The 20747-nt window shown below is 40.8% G+C and overlaps 1 protein-coding gene across 1 annotated transcript in view; it reads right to left on the reverse strand.

The window, feature by feature from the left end:
* The window catches only part of LOC133960745 (caM kinase-like vesicle-associated protein), a 35963-nt gene extending 15666 nt beyond the window's left edge, over positions 1-20297 (reverse strand). Inside the window, exon 1 of the mRNA XM_062395574.1 lies at positions 20120-20297. The gene's annotated coding sequence lies outside the window, so the exon portion shown is untranslated. The remainder of the gene's footprint in view (positions 1-20119) is intronic.
* Positions 20298-20747: the final 450 nt, after the last annotated feature.

Here is a 20747-nt window from a genome sequence, read left to right on the forward strand (position 1 = left end):
AATCAACTAGTGGACACTGAGAAGCATAACAATTTGTTTAAACTGTAGTGGGTCCATCGTATGTGGCCCAGGACATATTTGCGTTCCCACACCTAAAACAACTTGAGCACAAGAGACGCAGAACACCTCCAAATGTGGTTTGAGTGGTCGGATCTAAGGAAACATTTGGGTTCCCACCTGAGCTTCCTGCTGTCCACTTACGATCCGGACACTCAGATTGAAGGGTGTGCAGGATGTGCCACAGTCCGAAATAAGTCCTTAAGATAATATGGAGGAAGCCCAGCCGTGATTTTAATATACCTAAAACATCTCCACTTGTGTAATGTATCACATAAAACGTAATTTTGCATTTGGAGCTACTATGCTCAAAGGTTGAAAATGTGGATCATAAATTAGCTAATGAGCAAGATGTCTTTCTGTAAAGTAACAATGAAAAGCCATACATATCAAAGCGTGACTCTTTGAGTGAACCTCTGTCAATGATGAGCAGAACCACAGGCCCAGATAATTCATAAGAGCTTAGATTTTCTATATGAACACTGTACTCCAGGTTGAATATTGATATTATGCAAATCTAAATCTGCTCAAACACGACCCTGGCAGTGCATCTGTCACATGTTGGGGAAATTACTGCTGCACCGTTCCATGAATATTTCTATATAATGAAAGCAAATGGGCACCCAAGATTGTGATGAAATGAAAGCACTTTATGTGTTTATTATCTCACCGTACAATCTGCATTAATTCAGGGGGGAGCGAATGCACTCGTCGAAGCACTTCTATGAAACTCGCTGGGGAGGATGCAAACAACCTTCTGCAACATTATCGCATTTATTATTGTACCGCACAAGACTTATGTCTCCTTTCATTTGACTTTTAGAAGAAACGTCTTCTTGGGTTGATATAAAAGTTTGCACCTGCTATCTCTGGGGCTTTTTGGCCGCACTAATTAAAGTTGCACTGCAGCATATTAGGCCTGTTGTCGAGTTAGGAGCTGAGAGGTCTGTAACACGGGTAGGAGAGCAGGAGGAGTGCAAAATACATGAAGAGGATGGAAAGTTTCATCAATCAGCGGCATGTATGGAGCAGGATCAGAATAAAGATGGTGGCAAAGGTTTTTAAAAAGTGAGCGCATACACAGTTGAATTAATTATTCATGGTTGACAGTCTCCTTTTCCACAGTGTGTCTCACTGGGCCTGTGGTTCGTGTCTTTCATGTATCGAGGAATCGCTGGGTCCCGGGGCGCTTGCTTAACAGTGTGCTAGGAGCGGAAGCATGGCAACTCTGGCAGTACTATAATAATTACCAGTCTGCTCTGCTCAGCCCTCCTCTAATCCCAGTTCTGTGTGCTGCACTGCTTGACAGCGTCTACATCAGCCTCACGTATAGCAAGTCTCTCAAGAATCCAATACGTCTCTCATCTGTTCAAGTGACATCACAGAGAAACTGGATGCTTGGCAATCTACCTTATGTTTTCTTTTATGGGCTTATTCAAAGTCATGGACCCTAACCATTGAGTCATCCTTAGAAAACCATCACAATCCCACTTCATGTGCTGTCATTCCATTTGAATCTCACTTACATTGCTCTATTCACAAGTGAATGGGAAAACACTGCACAGGCTTCCTTCCCACTTCCTCCTCTCTTTCTGTGGCATCACAGCCAGTCTCGGAACTCTCCAATGAAAAATGACAGCAGCTGCACCACTGTCTTAATATTGCACTTAAAGCCAGGGTTGGTAATCAATAAGTAACCATTGCATCCCACTCTCTCCCATTGTACCTCCCATCAGAGCTACGACCCCCCCCCCCCGAAAACACATTCACTGAGAACTGCTAGAAGCTGACTGTTCCATGACTAGCTCGCTAACTTCTGGCCTTTACTTTATTTATTGAAGCTATCGGGATGATAATCAGATTTCAACAAATAAGATAAAACCTTTACTTTAACAACAATCACAAAGCACATTACACCCCCTTCTTAAGAGAGCGTCTTTAGGGAGGTAAGAGTAGAAACATTTCACATTTCCTATGAAAAGGAAGATTCACAGGACAGTATATCACATGGACTTACACCTGCTGCTTGCCACAGCAGGATTTCTCTGTTGTACCAGGGACACAAAAAGCCCAGTCTCAACTGTGCAGGACATTTCAGGACAGAACAGATCCATGGAGCTTATATGTGCACAGCAGCCGGGGAATATGTCTTAGTGATGACGAACAGTGCTGCAACACACAGCAGCAGTGGCTCTGTACCACAATCGTCCATAATGTAAGACCTACAGTAAAGTTTAGAAGGTCTGAACTACAAGAACATTTAAATGGGGCAAAAAAGCCTTTTGCAGAATTTTGTCTGCTTAACCTGCAAGTCATGAAGACATTGTGAATATGAGATGCTGGGGTTTTGTTACATCAATTATTAAACTGATTCAAGCTAGCAGATAAGCTGACTCTGCTGCTAATGCTGGAGAAGCAATTGTGGGTTTAACATGCTTTGGGGGAGAGTTTTCATTTCCTGCATTTTAAATTTGCTTAATGAGATTTTTGGGAATTGATTAAAATTATTTAGCTCATAGTTTGTCTTAATTTACAATTTAGTCCGACACATTTTACAAATTAAGTTTGCAGCACAGGCAAACCAACAGAAATTAATAAATTAATGAACAGGAGCGGAAAAGCCCAATGAATCCAAAAGTCTTAGGAGACTAATCTGAATAAATGTATCTGAACCAATGATCCAAATAAAATGTAGATGTTTTACATTTAGATGTGGTTTCATAAAAGGACTGAGGTATCAGTGAAGTTCTAGTTGATTTTCTATATACCAACATCTGTTACCAATGTAATATAAAACAACATGAGTTGAGTCCATCAGCTTGATGCAATAATTAAAAAGCCTAACATAATCACTGCGTGTGTGAATAAACAAGGAAACCTTGATAATCTACATAATGTACTGATGCGTGTTTAAAAGTCATTTTTCAAAAACACTGAGTTCTAGCTCGTTGAGCGTGAGTGAAAATTAAACTGGATGGTTGGCTAATGTGCTTCTGGGCTAATTTAGCATTTTAAAGCCAATTGTAACAGTTTAAAGGCTAATTTAACAATCTAGCCGATGGAAGGGACATGCAACTAGAATTTTGTTTATTTAAACATGCTCACAACACAACAAATAGGTGACAGTTATGGCAATGACAACAGTTGAACAGTGAACAGAGGAATTAGAAAACATGTGGCAACATGCAATAAAATGTATTAGATTGGTTGGTAAGCATTTGGTTTGTCTGCAGAAGCAGGCCTAAAAATTAATTGGGATAACTGGGTGGTAAAATGGTATGTTTAGGATTGCATACCAACCACAGCTATATGTTCACTGTCGACCGCCAACCTGAGGGTGTCTCAGTGTGAACTGGGCAGCTTCTATATATATCTATATATATATATATAGATATATATACTGTATATTTCTCTTCAGGTAAGATGGTTCAGAAGGGCTCTCTGTGTGCAGAGAGTGAACAAATGCCAGCTTGTTTTGACAAAAACAGCTACAGACAATCCATCCTGAGGGAGAAAAGTGTGTGTGAGTGTATAGACATTAGTGCATGCCTGAACGCACACATGCACAAGTGCATCGCAGTGTGAATCCGTATACTTCACTGTACTATGAACATTTGTGTTCTTTCGTATCTGTAATTGATGTCGCCAGTACCTCCGATTTTTAAGCCCGAGAAATGTTGCTCCTGTCAAAGCTCTTGTACGTTTATGTCATCTGGAGACCCTTCCAGGATAGTGTGGTGAACAGCAACATCAGGTGGTTTTAACACCTTTTGAATACCCTAATTACAGATTTAGCTCAAATGACGATGTAATGGTTCATCATTTTCAAAGTACAACTTTCTCACTAAGAAAAGGGCACCTGCAAGCCCAACATGTACTTTATGTTCTTCAACTAGATATGAGCTGGACACCTTTCTTACCAAATGCCCCACTGAACCATATCTCTTCACATTGTGCAAGAAATCACACAATCACTCAATTAATCAGTTTAAAAGTAAACCTCCATATCCTATCCCCTGCCTAAAGGTGTGCCCCATGGCTCTATAGTGGGCCCTTCTCTTTGCAATAAACATTACATCTATCTATCTATCTATATATCTATCTATCTGACATTAAAATGGTCGCTTCAGCCCTCTGCTCTTTCTCCTTTGCAGGATAGAATGAAAAAGACAAGTCCAGCCTTATTTCATACATATCTTCATATTTTTACATTTCAAGTTTTCAGAGCCTAATGTCTTCAAATTGCTCTTTTTGTCTGACCAAGTAGTTTCAGTTATTAAGTTTCAATAAATGGAAACAGCACCCCATCACATTTTTTTCATTTGTGTTAGATAATGCCTTATCAATTAAATGATTATCAAAATGTTTGCTGATTTATAGTCTTTCACTTAAATTATCAGACTACTAAATAATACTTTGATCTCCTTTTATATAAATCCTCACATGGTTATGCACTTTAAAGCTAAGAATGTCGGAGTCTCCCCCTTTGGTTCTACTCAGTGGTATAATTATAAAACACCACTAAGTCACATGTCAACACAGGCCCATGGGTAAAAACAAATGTCACCAGATAATCGTCTCAAACGTAACGACATAACATTAAAGACATTAGGACTTAAATGGTTTCATATTTTTTAAACAATGGGCATAACAACAGTATGCTATGCCGTGTGTTTGCCAGTTGCTGTGCGCACATTTTTCAAGATCAAATCTTTATTATCATTTATTATGTTGAATAAAACCATTATGTAAATGCTTTATAGTGTGATGCTGACTCTTAACATAGGACTCTTGATCACTTGAAGAGACCCAGCTCCTCCTCTACAACACCCTTGTCTTTTCAGCGCCAAGTCATTAGCTTTCAGTTCCTCCATGCTGCTTCAGTGGACAGAAACTTTAATTGTCACACATAAAATCGACATTACATGAAATATTATCATCTGAAGGCAGGGATAAATGAAGCAATAAATAAAGAGCTCAGTTTTAATGTCAAGCACAGACTAATTAAAAGTCCCCTCAGAATGCTGACTGTGGAATTGATGTGCAAAAGAGACACAAATTATGAGCAGTAAATTCAAGGAAGCCCGTTCATGAAACTGACAGAGTAAAAATTGATAACATCTGAAAGCACACAATACTGCAACACAGCGAATGCATCTCCACTTTAGGATGAACTATTTCCTGTGGCCAACTTGAGGGAATTATGTTGCACTGTAGCTGAACCACAGCAGAAGGCAACCCCAGGCTATAGGACACTAGTCTAACCCCATAACGTCCAACGTGTACGCACCAGCTCACATTCATGACATTTCTGTACTACATTTTACCACACATACAAGATTAGTCTCACTGTACAAAAACAGGGGGGATATGAGTTATTAGCCCAGCGATACCACCAGAGCTTATTGATCTGCTGTGACATATGAAATCACAAGCTTTTGGTCTGGCAGTTATGTCTGAGCTCTGTTTTTCTGAGCTGCACAAAGGAACTCCTGCTCCATATCCTAGTCTCATAGTCATCACCACCAGCGACAGTCAGGTCGGATCCTAATCTCTCACACTTCCTAAATTCGCCGAACTCCCGGAAGGAAAAATTACAGAGAATTAATGATTTCTGTACTTTCCGAACTCCGATAGTTGCAACTGTGCATTTAATGTTTTTTCTAATTACAGAGTGAAACATGTTTCAAGCTGATGGGCATAGGTCAAAAGAGAAAAGTCAAAATTGTGCAAATTTAGAAGAAGCATCTGTACGAGCTGAATCTATAGATAGATACAAATTTGGATTTGATGGTGGTTCATGATAAGTCATTGATCACCAGTTATTTAGAGTCATGTTCTCAGAATAATGAATGTAAATCCATATTGTAGAGATTGAAATAATTGAGACTTTGGATCAGTGACCATTTTGACAATCGGAAAAATCCAAATTGAAACAAACATGAATAACCAAAGTTTGACCCATTGATGTATGAACCGTAATCCATCTAATATTTGTTAAGATATTTCACTGAAAATCATCAACCTCTTTAATATTTTTAGGCTTTTTAAAGATATGATATGTGAAAATGTGTGTTTCTCTCCTCTATATAAAGTAAATAGAATGTGCTATCATTAGGTTCCACAGTCTGTGCGTAGCAATGCCAGCTATACCTCCATCTCTTATTCTCTCTTCTCATTCAGTTTGAACAGCTCTATTCTTCTCCAGGTGGAAGCTTCTTATGTCATCATTTCACTGAACTGAAATAAGGAAGTTGAGAGCATGAAAATGCCTTTGACAGAGAGGGGGGGCTGGGGCTGCCGCGTCTTCTCCGCTGTCTGATGTTTGAAACGAGGCAGATCTGGAGGGTTTGTCTGTGAGTCCAGCTGAAACTGAATGTGCTATTATGATGCGTTGCTCCAAGGCAATGGAAGTGTGATGAAGATGTGGGTATTGGCATGGGTAAGATGCATTCTTTGTGATACCTAGGGATGACTTACAGTGCTGCAACACAGTGTGCACTGTTACATAAAATAACAGTACATAGAAAAGGCAATCTAATGATAATATTTAATTATAGAGTATGGCCATTCATTTCAGACGTGAATCAAGTAATACGATTTAGCAATGCATATTTTCTTTTCTTGTAACTGCCTTTACTCTTTTCTGAGCAGCATGGGCCAATAGAACCGGTTATGTTTACTTGTGTTTACTTGAGTACTGCAAGTAAAAACTAATTCTGCTCAATCAAGTAACGCAAAAATTAGCTTTGCCTTGTTGTGAAGGCAGCGAAACACTAACAAACCCCTTGGGAAGTAATGATTCAGTGTTGTACACAGGCCTTGTCATTGTTCAGACATTAATCAGCTCTCCATCCAAGTCCAATTTTGAAAGCTGCCGCATGATCATTTAAGTTCTCTTTCATTCAGTAAGAGCAAATACAACTCAACAGCATGAAGAGACTTCATGGCCAGGGCACCATGCCGCTGCTTGTTAGAAGTGGGTTACAAGGTTCTTGGAGGAGATAGAAACTGATGGGTTGGACTGCTGCAGTGCTGTTATTGTCTGAGGCCTTGGTGTGAAATCAAAGAGAAGTTTCGCTCTATCGCTTTCTGCTTTGGAGAGGAGCCTAGAAAATTGAGCAATACTATTCTAACAGTTAGTGTTAGTTAATGTGATGGTTATCCCTTCTTTTTACTGATGTGTTTTGTGGTGTGGCACCACTAACCATGTTGGAATGGGATAATAGGTGCATTAAGCACAGTCAGCTCATGTTCCACATTAATCCACTGTGTATATATATATATATATATGTATATGTATAAAACCTAAAACCATTTAGTTTTTTAAGAATCAACAATTCATGATTTGCTTCATATTTTTTGCTCACAGCCAGGCACCAGAGAATGAAACTGCTTTATTTCAGAAACAGCAGGAGAGTGAAGAGAAATTTTGCCAGAACCCTGGTGCTGTTATGATTCAGCCACAGATCAAACTGAATTCTTGGCAACACAGAATAAACAATATGCTTTCATTTTACCGGTGAGTTTCAGTTTGATGCTTCGAGTAGGACAATGTTAGGCAAGTGATAATGGTTTAAAAGAAGTTCACAGACCATGGTACGATCCGTCATCCGCTATTTAAAGTTGTTTTTTGAGTTGCTCTCTTTAGGTCTATTATTTAAAACTCAAAGCACGGGTTAGGGGGTCCACATTCAAAGCTAATGTGTACGCTTTAGATTCTGAGTCAAATATCACACCAGTTTGATTACGTTGCTTTAATGCATGTTCTGTTGAGTTGAGAATGGTGATTTTCCACATCTAGGCAATTCTTGTACTCATCTAAGGGTATAATAATACATGTTGTAATGGCTCATCATTCTAAAAACCAATACATTTGTATTAAAGGGTGATTGACAGCATCGTTGATCGATATCAGTTACTAATTTTGGTGGAAATAATTCACTTGTCGAAACACAAAGTCATTTATTTTTCATGGTTGATCAGGTCAGACTGGATTGGGGCTGATTTACATCTTTGACATCACATAGAAAAGAAAAAAAGTTTCCCATCATTGGACACAGGAGTTGGTGAGTAAACAAATCTGGATAAAAGAATGATTGCACAAAGCCATGAAGAAAGATTTTACTCATTTACCAAACATTATGCAGTAATCAGTGTTGATATTGCGGCAGTGGTTAGAAACAAATTCACTTTTAAACTGTAGCGAGTCAGAGATGTCAACTGAGTCTCTGTCCATGTGTAAGCATGTCTTAAGAGATGGAGAGAATAAGGCGAGCAGAGTCATGATGGACTGAATGAATTAATCTATATGACTTACAATATAATATTTAATGTGCAGTTTGTGTGTTCATTTATCTAGTTGAATAAATTCTTGAGGAGACAGACCATGATATTCGCAAAATACAGTGACATATCACCCGAAAAAAATAAAAAGGCAATGAACTCAGCCAATCACAAGACGATATATTCATGTCATATAAGTGTTACTGGGAAATTAGAGTTGTATGTATCAGCCCAGTACTTGCACTTCACTTTGGTGCAAAAGGTGTATTTCTCTCGTCGTCTGATGAATCCTAGTCATCGTCTGTAAAAGGGAAGCATGATATATTGTGGCACTGCTGATTGGCATGCATGTGATTCAATTTCACATTAGTAATAATAGTGTAAAGTACAGTACCTATCTGTGAGCTGAGTTAAGGAAAGCATCAAGATGGTTGTGTGTGATAGGGTGTGTGCTATAAGATATGGTTATGGATGTCTTACTGTATTTGTGTGGTAATATAATCATAGTGTTTTACCAGAATGAAGCTGTACAAGTTAGCTGTGCCACCTCAGCAATCATCAGAAAATATGATGTGGGCCATGTAGAGATGAGCCTTCAGTAAATGGCTGAGTCATAACTTAGACAAAACACAAGTTGACAGACGCTCTGCAGAAATAAGCAGCAGCTAAAATATGTTTAATAAATAAGGACGTCTGTAAATGTCATACCCTGAGGATTTCAGACATATGCCGTGAAAACAGGTTAGTTCAATGGCTCATATGAAAGAATGAATCGCTTTCTCTGTCTGTGCAACACTGGTATCTCCATATAGCCCTGGGTTGTTATACTAGTTAACCTGAAATGGAAACCCCTAATCACCTCCTATGTTTTGCAAAACTCATCTCCAATGTTTTTTTGGTCTGGGATGTGCCTCCATGTACATTGAAAAAACTTTTGTGGTGGATTTTGGATGGATCGAATGCAATTATGAGCCACAGCAGGTTAGCGTAAGACAAATAAAGTAAGAGACAATTTCATTCAATTTAGTAGTTTAATGTAGTTGATAGTCAAATTGTATAATTAAATATATATATCAGACAGTTTACCACATTGTGAATTTCAATAATGTAATTTTGCTTTATTTAAATAAATCTAAGTTAAATAAATGTGGAGGAGTTCATTATTAAATTAATTTGCATTTATGTATTTGTATATATCAATTGAGGTATTGATAATAATATAATTGAAATACACAATGGGCTTTAACCAGCAATCCAAAAGCATGGTTTATTTCCCCCGATATTACCCCAGGAGCACATTACACAAAACTACGCAGCAAAAATACAGACAAAATAAGCCGTATTTTTAAAATGCTGACAATGGCATTTGGGGGTGGAGTCTGTATATGAGTTGGAATTACAGACAGAAAACTGAGCTGAGGTAACAAGGCTTCATAAAGCTTTGGCTTCCTGTTTGATCAGTAATCCCCAGCGGAGAACTCAAATTGAAATATAACAATTATCGTCTCTTTTTCTTTCTAATATCCACCTTGTGGATATTAGAAGTTTTTTGGTATGTAATGTGAGTGAGTTGAATAATGTTCTCTGTTGCTTCATCATGTTTACAAGCTATTCTCTTTGGAGGAGAAAACTCAGCAGGTTGATACTTATATAGTCTCTCCTGACACAATGTTCATGTAGGATCGCGTCTCTACTTAGACAGAGATGCTTGTGATGAATTCCTAGTTGCTCTACAAATGACGCACAAGCGTAGCATCTGAATTTCTCGCTGTGTGCGTGATGTTGGAGACGCTGCTGAAAGAGACTCGGCAAATCCAAGACGTACTGGCAGACTGAATAGGACCACACTGGCTTTTAAGTTTCAAATGAATGTGAAATCATGATAACAGCCGCGTCTCCATGGTTACGGTGCTGTCACACGGGGGGAAGCAGAAGTAGAAGAAGACTGCCTCTGACTGAAAGAGATGACATGTTATTGGTAGAGAGAGAGAGGTTTGCCTGCTGGGGGGGGGGGGGGGGCAGTTCACTCTCACTCCTCACACCGGGGGAGAGCGCAGTGTTACGGTCCACTGAGGGGCGGGGAGCTGTCCTGCATATGGCCTCTACGGTCCAGCCCGGCCCACCAGTCGAAGCCCACCTGCTCCTCAGCAGGGCCAAGCTGATCCTGACACATTTCCTGTTTTGCACATACGCAAAGAGATGACCAGAAAACGTCATCTGCATCTTTGCATTCGAGCCAGTGCTTGAATTGTTCTAGGCATTCATGCATGTGTTACAGGGACAGTGGGATCACGTTTGTCCTTCTCAAGGGAGAGAGCGTATAACCCGACCTTCCTGAACTATATGTATCAGAAGACGTTATTGTCTCCACCATTTATGTTATGTTTTCATTGCTGTTTCTCTGTTTGTGATCAGGAGGATACAAAAATTGTCCCACGGTTTTTCTGAAATCTTGGGGTGAAGGATATGGTGCAGACCTTAGAAGAGCCCATTTCCTTTCCGGTCAGATCTAGAGGAAATCAGGTCCATATATTTATTTGAGTGTGTGCAATTTGGTGGGGATCGATTGAATTTATGGGGACTGTAGGGATTTGGCAGAGGTATGCGATAAATTGAGGGCCATTCTAGCTCATACATGCTGTAAATTTACTTTTTAATTATTTACTTTTAAGTGAAGTATCATCCTATTCAGAAAATGCACTTTATTAGGATGGTATTGATAGTTTCTAATAATGTATTCATTGTCCTGAATACTGCATAGGGATTGTCTCTTTGTTTCCGCTTGAAAGTAAAGCTCAAGCAAGTGAAAGGGTTTAACGCTTATCATCTGATCCCCAAAAACACAAACACCATTGATGTTCACCACATGAACTACAGCTGTCAAGACCTTGTTCATTCCTGCATTGTCTTGCCTCCATACAGATGAAAAGTGAAGCGTGTGGAATGCTGTGTATAAACTCAGGGTTGATTTAGTATCTGTTCGGGAACTTTTGCCTAAATCACATGACCTTCATCAGAAGATGAGATTTTATGAAGTTATACATTTTCTGAATAATTCTTTTTCATTTAACAATGGCAAAATTGGTCTGTCTGTCTTTAAGATCCATTTATTCATCCCAAACACATGCACAGACATGCAAAGGCACACTCATGCAGGTAGGGAAATGTAACCTCTGCTTTTGACCCATCTGGTGCAGGACACACAGAGCAGTGAGCGACCATGTACGGCGCTCGGGGAGCAGATGTTGGGGGAGTAAGGTGCCTTGCTCAGGGGCAGTAGACAGGGTAGGGAGACTCTTGGATTTTTGGACAGATCAATCCAGGTTCGTCTTTTGTTGTCTCTCCGTGGAGTCGAACCAGAGACGAACCAGAGACCTTCTCTGCCCATAGTCCAAGTTTCTACCACTAGACCACCGCCTCTCTTTGAAACTGTCCATAAAATTGGTCCAGATTGAAATAAAAACTATTTGATGGATTGTTATTACATCTTTCACAGGCATTCATGGTCGTCTGTTGATGAATCATAATTTCTTCGGCAACATTTGGCTCGAGCCCCAAAAGGAAGTCAAGGTTTTCACTTCTATATGCAAAGAAATATCTCTATCTGGTTTATTACAAAATTAGAATTTTGTAATAAACCATCAAGTAGAGCCCCAGAAGATCAATGCTTCTGACTAAAGCGTTTTTTAGTTGTTTACAGCTATTGGATAGTTTGCTTACTGATAGAATTAATTGTTGAACCTCTACACAAACCTAGCTGCTATAATGTATCTGAGTTGGAGATTACTCATTTTCTGTCTGTTTCATGTCCTACGTGAAATGTGGTTCTGTTCCAGGTTTATCTCGGTGATGAGTGACAACAGTGTTCCTGGCAAAAATATTGTGCAACTGTTCAGGCCCAGTTCTAGCCAGCCTGAAGTGATCCATTCAAAACCTCGCTGCATGGCAGAAAATGTCGCGTGTGTAGAAAATTGGAGTCTTAACACTGAGAAGCCCATGGGGTTGGTCCATTGATGCGCGCTTGGCCTTTCTCGTATAAGTTAATGTGGATCGTGTGTGGATCGTTCTCACTGCTCTACAAAAACCTACTATCCACCACAGAGCTGGACTCGTGCTTCTTTTTCCTCCCACGTGAATGAAAAAAGCCCATCTCCAGTCAATACTAGCAGTCTGTAACTAAATATACTTTCCTCTGTATTCTTGCTTTGTCTAGGCAGCGATACGGTTAATCTGCAAGAGAGAGAGAGAGAGAGAGAGAGAGAGGTTCACATAACTCCCTGAGAGAGGAGGCAGGGAGGAGTGGCACGGATCCAGGTGACTCACAACATGTGACAGGGGGGGTCAGTGCTGTGGGAGGTGGCGAGATGAATGACTGAGGTGTGAATCCTGGTTGCTAATGGAGGCATCCACCTCCACGGAGCTCTTATTTCCTGAAGTCTGTGATCAGCTCATCTTTTGTACAGCTACGGGCATTCAGCCTTTTGGGCTCAGGGTTTGAATATCACGTTCTCAAATTGTACTTAGCATAAAATCTGTGTTTATTCAAGACTATCCAGAATTGGTTGCAAAACCCCCTCACTGTGTTTGTTAATGCAACTTGATGACAGAGGTGTGCACAGCTTCACAAAACGTACTCCGGGTAATCTCTACCAACACGGAACTCTTTATTTATTATTTTCTATAATAGACTGTTTCATGCAACTTGTACATTTTAGCTTTATGTAAAATCTGAAATGCTTCCTCTTCACACTTCACCGACTAATCTGACCATTCTCCGCGCCTGTTGTTAGTTGCCCTGGTTACAAAGTCCTTCAGCGTGGCATCATAGTACAGTGGCGTTCCTGCTCAGTGCAGGGAAAAGCTTCATCTGCTTTGGAGGAGGTTCTATGTTGTATGCTGCATATTGCTACATTTAGAAGTTTTTTTTTATTGAGGTCCAGGAGGTCTGTTTATGTCTTCAAACAGCGAGCAGAGTTAAAACATTCATGCACATTACCGCACGGATCAGTGCTAAAATTGACGCAAGAGGAGCAGAACAGTTGTTTCGAATGATTTTTATTGGTTAAGCTCATTCTCGTCTACCACCTGCTCGCTTCCCTCCTCTTATCTGTTGACAGAGATTCTGCAAAGTGGATTTGATTAAGGGAGACACTGCTGCAGACTAATTGTCTCATTAGTGAAACACATTTAGGTGAGTGTTTCTGCTTCATATAAACAATATGTTCACACAAGCATCTCCCCTCTCAACACATGCAGGGAAGATCCATAGAGACTGTGAGTTCCTGCACAGTCCGCTATATTTTGTTCCCCGATCCAGTTCATCACACGGCTCAGGAGTGTGACAGACTGAGGCAATGGCAGCCTACAACCTGAAAACAAGCCATAAAACACAAGGTTTCAGGAGACTATCAGGAAGATGTAAAGATGATGTCACAGATTTCTTTGAGTTGTTTCTAAAACACATTTAATCTTATTTGTAGAATTCATTCTCACAAGCCATAACCATCAATAAATAAATTTGTCTCTTGGAAAAAAAAATAATTAGCCAGTGTCTGTGGCAGTCGCAATATTGGACTTACACATGAATTCCTCCTTTAATGCTGGAGATGTGAACAGGTAGCTGCTAACTGAATTGTCACATTGACTTAAAAGGTGATGTTGTAAATGTTCCCCCCTTGTTTCTGATGGCTCCAATTAAAATTTGTAATTGGATTTTAATGCCCCATGTTTCGGAGGCAAAGGTAATGACTGATAACTACAAATACTTTTTGCTGTGCTCTTTAAACGGTAATTGCATTCTTTATTTGCACAATAAAACAATATTATTCACAAAGTACTGTAAGCAATCAAGCATGCTGGCATCCATGATTAACTATTCTTCAGAATTAAAAAAAAAAGAACTCCACTTCCTCTGGTGACTCAGACCTCCTTTAACATTTCAGATTTAATTGCGCACATGTCTGAAAAGTAGCTTGCTTCATTAACAAGCCCTTTCAGCCTCCTCCTTTTTTTTTGCCGGAAGCCAAAACTGCACAGTTGCAGTTTTCAAAACTGTAAACTGACAAAGCTGAGCGTGTGATCTTGCTTCAAAATCCAGTGTGAAGACAGAAATAGAGATGGATCCATATAAGCCCATTCAACCTCCATCATGCCTTTCTATCAGAGTGTTTAAAAACAGGACTGAAATCTATCCTTCAGGCTGATAACAGAGCATCATTAAGTCGTGATTCAAGGGTTCAACACAAAGCACATCACTACCAGAGCATGAGGGAGAACCATCGATTTTAGACATGCAACTGCCGTGCTGTGTCTTCATGGTCTGTCATGCAACTTTAATGAAAATAGATTTCCCCTGTCCTTCACCTGTGCAACATGCTGTGGAAACCAGCTCAACATGTAGAGGAAACAATAATAGAAGGGGAAGAGAATCTAATAACATGACTGACACACAAAACATAATATACCTTGGAGCTATCGTTTTTATTTGATTGTTTTTTACCGCTGCAGTTGCTGTTTTTTTCTTGCATAGATCTGGTTTGGCTAGTGAAAGAAGATGTCATTAGAAAATGTCTGAACATTTCAGCAGCGGTTTTGCCTTGATACGTAAAATGTCACCTGAGAAATTACCTTGCACACTCATATAGGATGGAAAATGTCATCTATTTCTTCAGGACGCAGTCAGCAAACACCACAACTCAATAATAAAGCCTTCCATCCATCATGGCCTTTATCGCTTCAACCCCTGCTATCTGTACCACTGTTGTGAATGAGAAAATGACAGAGCAGGCGGCCAGGGTGACAAACTAAGTAATGCTCCACACGGGAGACCCATTACTTCTAATGCACAGTGGATTGGAGAGGATGTGCCAGATTGAGACTACAGTAATGTCACCGCGTGCCTTTGCATAGGCGACTTGCTCGCAGATGAAAATGCGTACAGTGGCAGCATGAATCAATGCTGAGGTGAAATATTAATCCATTGCCATTTAAAATTCCCCTTCAAATTGTTCTATTTGTGGATGCTGGGCAGGACGGCTCTTTGAAGCTGCATGGTGCCATAAGTAACCCTTTCAATGAGGTTTGAGTGCAGAGCACACTCCTGATGGATTTCTTCCACTGGACGCTTCCTCTGTCTTCATCATGATTCAAGGCCCTAAAGAAATAACTCCCTGTTTCTTATAAATGGATACTGATGGTTTCTTTCCGCTGTTCTACGCTCTGCCTGATAAAAGATGTAACGACAGGAGTTTATGTCGGTAATTAGTTCCCAGATGTCTTTGACAGGAGGAAACAAGCCGCATGAAAGGCTGATTAATCCATATCATCCTTTAGAGGATGACACTAATGTCATATTTCATGTGATACCGCCTTCCTCGTCAACACTGAGCAACAAAACAAACAAGATAAGGTCCCTATTTCACGGGTTTAAAAACCCACTTACATCTGGCTTTTGTTTGCAACGCGAATGGATACAATCTGTATTCTGAAAGGCAAACTCCTCTTCTGGCAAAGTAGAGTAAAAGAGGAATCAGTGTGAAAAGGGTAGAGCTGCAATACCATGAAGGAAACTAACAAACTATATTGAAAAGTAAAGTCCATGCAGAGTAGACAATGAGGCACCGAGAAACCAGTGTCAATACAAGTGTCCACCAGTTAGTGTAAGTGAATCCTGATTGGAGGACAGGAGTGTGTGACAGCTTTATCAAACAGAGCCCTGCCCACTTCAAATCAAAGGAGCACTGAGAATAATATGCCTCCATGAAGATCTCAGCTGAAACAAGCCAAATCGTTTTCAGGATGGCCGATCTTGTGTGTTCGTGTTTAACCTTTTCATCCTCGTGAGGCAGAGACAGAGAAAATCATGGCTGTGGAAAGCTAAACGGATCTGGCAGTGTTTTTTGCAAAGAAGAAGAATGCATGGAATAAAATAAAAGAGAGAGAGGATTTCTCTGGTTCCGCTGGATTTAACTCTGATCCTTTTTTTTTAACTATCCATTAAAACTTCAAAAGTACAAGATGTGCAAGAGTGAAATGCTAAATCTATGTACTTTCACAAAGAAAGAGAGTTTGGGTCAAAAATGATTCTACCGTAATCTTTTACTAATCTTTTTTCTAAGGACTTATACTTGAATCGTGTGTAAATGCGTTTGCACAGTTGACTTTCTCAATGAATGCTGAGTGTTCCATGTGAAAGGATTTATTCTTCGCCAGGCTACAGGTACGTTTGTCTTCATCTCAGTTTCAAAGCTGAATCCAGAGCGCAGTGGAATCCACCAATCATCTTGAAGCGCAGATCAACGCGACACCTAATTGGCGTTTGGGAGGCGTGCCCATCCTCCGACAGCCTCAGAATTAACACATCATATTAATAATATCAATAATAAACTACGGCGAGCTGTGTAGAGACGGGGGATGGTTTGTGCACAGCCAGTCATATTTACTGTCAAGTAAAAATGAATAACTAAACAGCAGAGAGCGAGTCACCATGTGCACGGGTGAGCTCTTATAACAGGGACGGTGACAATCAAGCCGTGATGTGTGTACCCACGGTAAATCTGGTGAGTTCACGTCCACTGCACCAGTAATCTCCGACACCAACGTGAGCTTTCATGCTCAGATTAGCCGTTTAATGTCAGACGCTGTGCGGCGGCCTGACTGCTTCACGGCTGTGACAGGTATCACAGCAGGATTTATATTGTGGTATCCCCCCCCCCCACACACACACACACACACACACACACACTCATTTTACTCTCTCTCACAGCAGGATATTGATCCTCTGTAAGTGGAGTGAGAATGGGCACAACTACAAAATAAAAAAATAACACATGTGTTGCTGGCGTCACTCGTATTTGCCTGGGCAGCTTGAGTCATGTGAGGACATCACCGGTTTGGGTTTGATGGGTGGACAGCAGCAGCAGCAGCAGCAGCACTAAAGCTGAAGAGACACTCAAACGCAGCTCCTTTCACTGAAATATCCTCCACTGAATCAGTGATGACCTTGGCAGCGTTTATGTAAGTTTCGTAGAAGTGACTGTCTACAGGATATATTTTGTTTTATAGGACATGGTCTGCAGGATGTGATATTTAAAAGATTGTATTTATATTGCATGACACATTTGTGAAATCGGAAACATCTGCAGGCTGTTTGGAGTTGTTTTCTAATGAGCAGGCTGCTTTCACATTATTTCATTTCCTCTGTTCTGCGGCGTGGTCCTCTATATCTGTTTCGTATGGCCAGAAAAACACAGTTTGTACAGTATTAAAACCTGTAATTATGATGTATACCTCCCCTGTGGGTTATGTAAAGTCAATACAACAGTCAGCCTCTGCAGCAGCTGAGTATCCACACGCGTTTGATTCCTCTCTTCAAAGCGAAAGACTGCACTCACAGTCCACACACCACACTTTTCAGAAAAAAGGAGCCAGTCCTATCTTATTACTTCAGATATAACCCGTCCACACTTGTGGGATGCTCTCTCTAACTGAAGTCATTAAACTCCCTTCTCTTGTATATAATACAGGTCCCTCATTCATACTTAAACGCCTACCACTCTTATTTTCTCACAACAATATAGTGAACATCATAGTGGGAGCATCGCACGGCACTCCAATAATGTCAGCATCTACTGCCTCCTCCCAGAGGCAGTTCCTGTGCTTTAGTATCGAAGTGTGTACCTCACTCTCCATAGAGGAAATTACCCTGCCCTTCTGGGTAGATACATCAAAGTTTGGTCCAGAAATTTCTCCGTGGCGTGCACACATGATCTCTTCCTTGCACCAAATGCCAATGTATGTTACGGTGTTGCCGCTCAATGTGTGTTTTGATCTCATGCACGTAGTCAGCACAGTTCACTTCATGACAGAGACACATGGTTAAGTTGGTGTGTCGTGTGGCTCCAGCACACAAGCATTAGTGGCTGAGGACTCAAAGGTCCGATAACCTTTTTAATCAGCACGAATAAAAAACCACACGCACGGTGAAGAAGAAATATATAATATCTGACAGACAAAGGTGACTAACACAGTGCAATGTGTTCTCTGCCGTGAAGAGAATCACAATAAAGGCACACAGTAATACTGTATACCTACAGTACTCCTTGCTAATTACTTCCATTTATTTACAGCACCATTTGACACATTTCTACATCTTCAGTCACACTTTCAGAGCAATCCTCACACTTCCAGATTGCTCTGCCGTGCCAGTAGCTCATGCAGAATTCAGTTAAGGCAGCTCTCCCCAGAGATCTCATTGTTTACAAATTGTGAGACTATATGTGAACTGCTGAGCCTTCCTGTGGCTGCTGCTGCTGCTGCTGCTGTTGCTGCTGCCATGAGGCCACCTGGGGTCCGCTGCATGTCTGGACCTCTTCTGGGACTGAGCAAATCATTACCTATGCCTCACTGATGACCCGGCACACATTGCTCATCTTTAATGGCCTCAAGGAGATGACACACGGATGAGTGGTACCACCTATAGTGGAAATGCTCCCTTGGTGGTTTATTTCCTTGAGTAAATTCGAGTGTTTGGCTCGGTTGATTTACTGCGCTGACAAAGGAGCAGACATGAATGTATATCTTAAGAGCAGATTAATAATAATATATGTCAAGAGATGGATTGACAATTCATTATTAAATGTCAGAGATCTGGCATCTGAATCTGCAGGAGCTCAGAGATTAGTGGCAGTGTGTCACAGTCTGATTTACCCATGCATGCTGAAGATAGTCTTTTATAAAGTTGTGCAAATTATACAGGGCACTTTTTCATTATGTACAAAGGTCATCAGTGCAAGTGTTCTGTAAAAGAAAAAAACGTATTTTGCATATGGTATTTGATCGCCATTAAACTAAATACATTAAGAGATTTCCATCCAAGCCAGGATTAGATTTGTTGCATTCATGCCTACAGAGGTCTTGTATCGTCGTCTTTGTTCAGTAGAGATCAGGTGCCTGAAGATTCCCTCTTTGCGTCTTTAACCCTCCACGACATGAAGAGCCACCACAGACACAAGGTCAGATTTGTCATCTGACGTTGTCTTTTCAGTTCTTTCACATTTAAAGTTTGCACCATAAGGGAGTGTGTGTGTGTGTGGGGGGGGGGGGGTTCAAGACAAGTCACTAGGAATGATAATTATGGGTTGGAAGGCACATGAGCACCCCCACTGAGGTGCAGCATCAGAACTAATGTGAGCCTGTGGAGTAAGTGAAGACTTTGTGCTGCATAAACTCAGATGTCAAAGGCTCTTATATACTGTCTTTACAGTGGGAGAGGAAGGGGGGGGGGGGCACAGCATTAGTGTGGCTCTAAATGCTTTATTTAGAGCCACACTAATGCTGCTCTATCTGCAGAGTTTGCAATAAAGTTTAGTCAAATGAAACACCCCAATGGCTTTGTGTGTGATGTCAATTTTAAAACATGTTTTTGTGTATTTGCTTGAATAAGTTTAGAATTATTTTTTTCTGCAATCAGTTTCAAACCTATAGGGACTAAAACTTTGTAGTGTAATAAATAATTTAGACTTTACACAAATTGTGCAGAATCCATTAAAATATGTTTATGGTGGGTTAAATGACGCGGCAGCCACTGACCATTTCTGATTCTCAGAAATATTACGTAACAAACTTAAACTGAATTAGAAGCAGTGTTATATATACGTTTAAATGCATTCATGAAAGGGAGGGAACCACATCAAGTCATCTCACCCTGAGCTTTTCTTGCGCATCCCGCAGATGTGAACCGCATATCACAAGAAAAAAACAAAACATCACAACTTACCTTGACACCAAATTCCGCCTCCAAATGTACGATCCGGTCAAGGATGAGTCTGTCCTCGGAGAACACCCACCTTACTCCTGTAACACTAAACGTCCCTGTCAAGTTTACAGAAGATAAAAGTAGTTGTGCGTAAAATTCGTGCGCTCCTCCGCTCTGTAGTAGTGTACCATCTGTTGTGCCTGCGCGCATCGAGCACTGCGCTGTGAGGAGGAGATGAGAGGGAGGGAAGGGAGGAGGGGCAGGAGGTTTGGTTCCGAGAGCGCAGCGCAACGTGGAGACGAAGGAAAGGAAAGGAGAGGAGAGGGGAAGGAGGTTTGGTTCAGAGAGCGCAACTTGGAGAGGAGTGGAGTCAAGGAGAGGAGAGGAGGAGGAGGAGAGGTGACAATGTGGAGGAGAGAAGAGGAGAGGAGAGGAGGATGCACACGTGAGGGTAGAGGGGTCAGATCCAAATCTGAGCCGGTTCAAATCCCACATCATCAAACTGTGTAATGACGTGTGACGTGCCACCTATGGGTAACTGATGATAATTGATTGTAAGGATGCACCTTTGACCATTAACTCACTGATGGAAGTCGTTAGGATCAGGGGCTGATCCACAGGCTAGGCCAGGGGGGCTTTGGCCCCAGCT

The sequence above is a fragment of the Platichthys flesus genome, chromosome 2, assembly GCF_949316205.1.
Source record: "Platichthys flesus chromosome 2, fPlaFle2.1, whole genome shotgun sequence".
NCBI lineage: Eukaryota > Metazoa > Chordata > Actinopteri > Pleuronectiformes > Pleuronectidae > Platichthys > Platichthys flesus.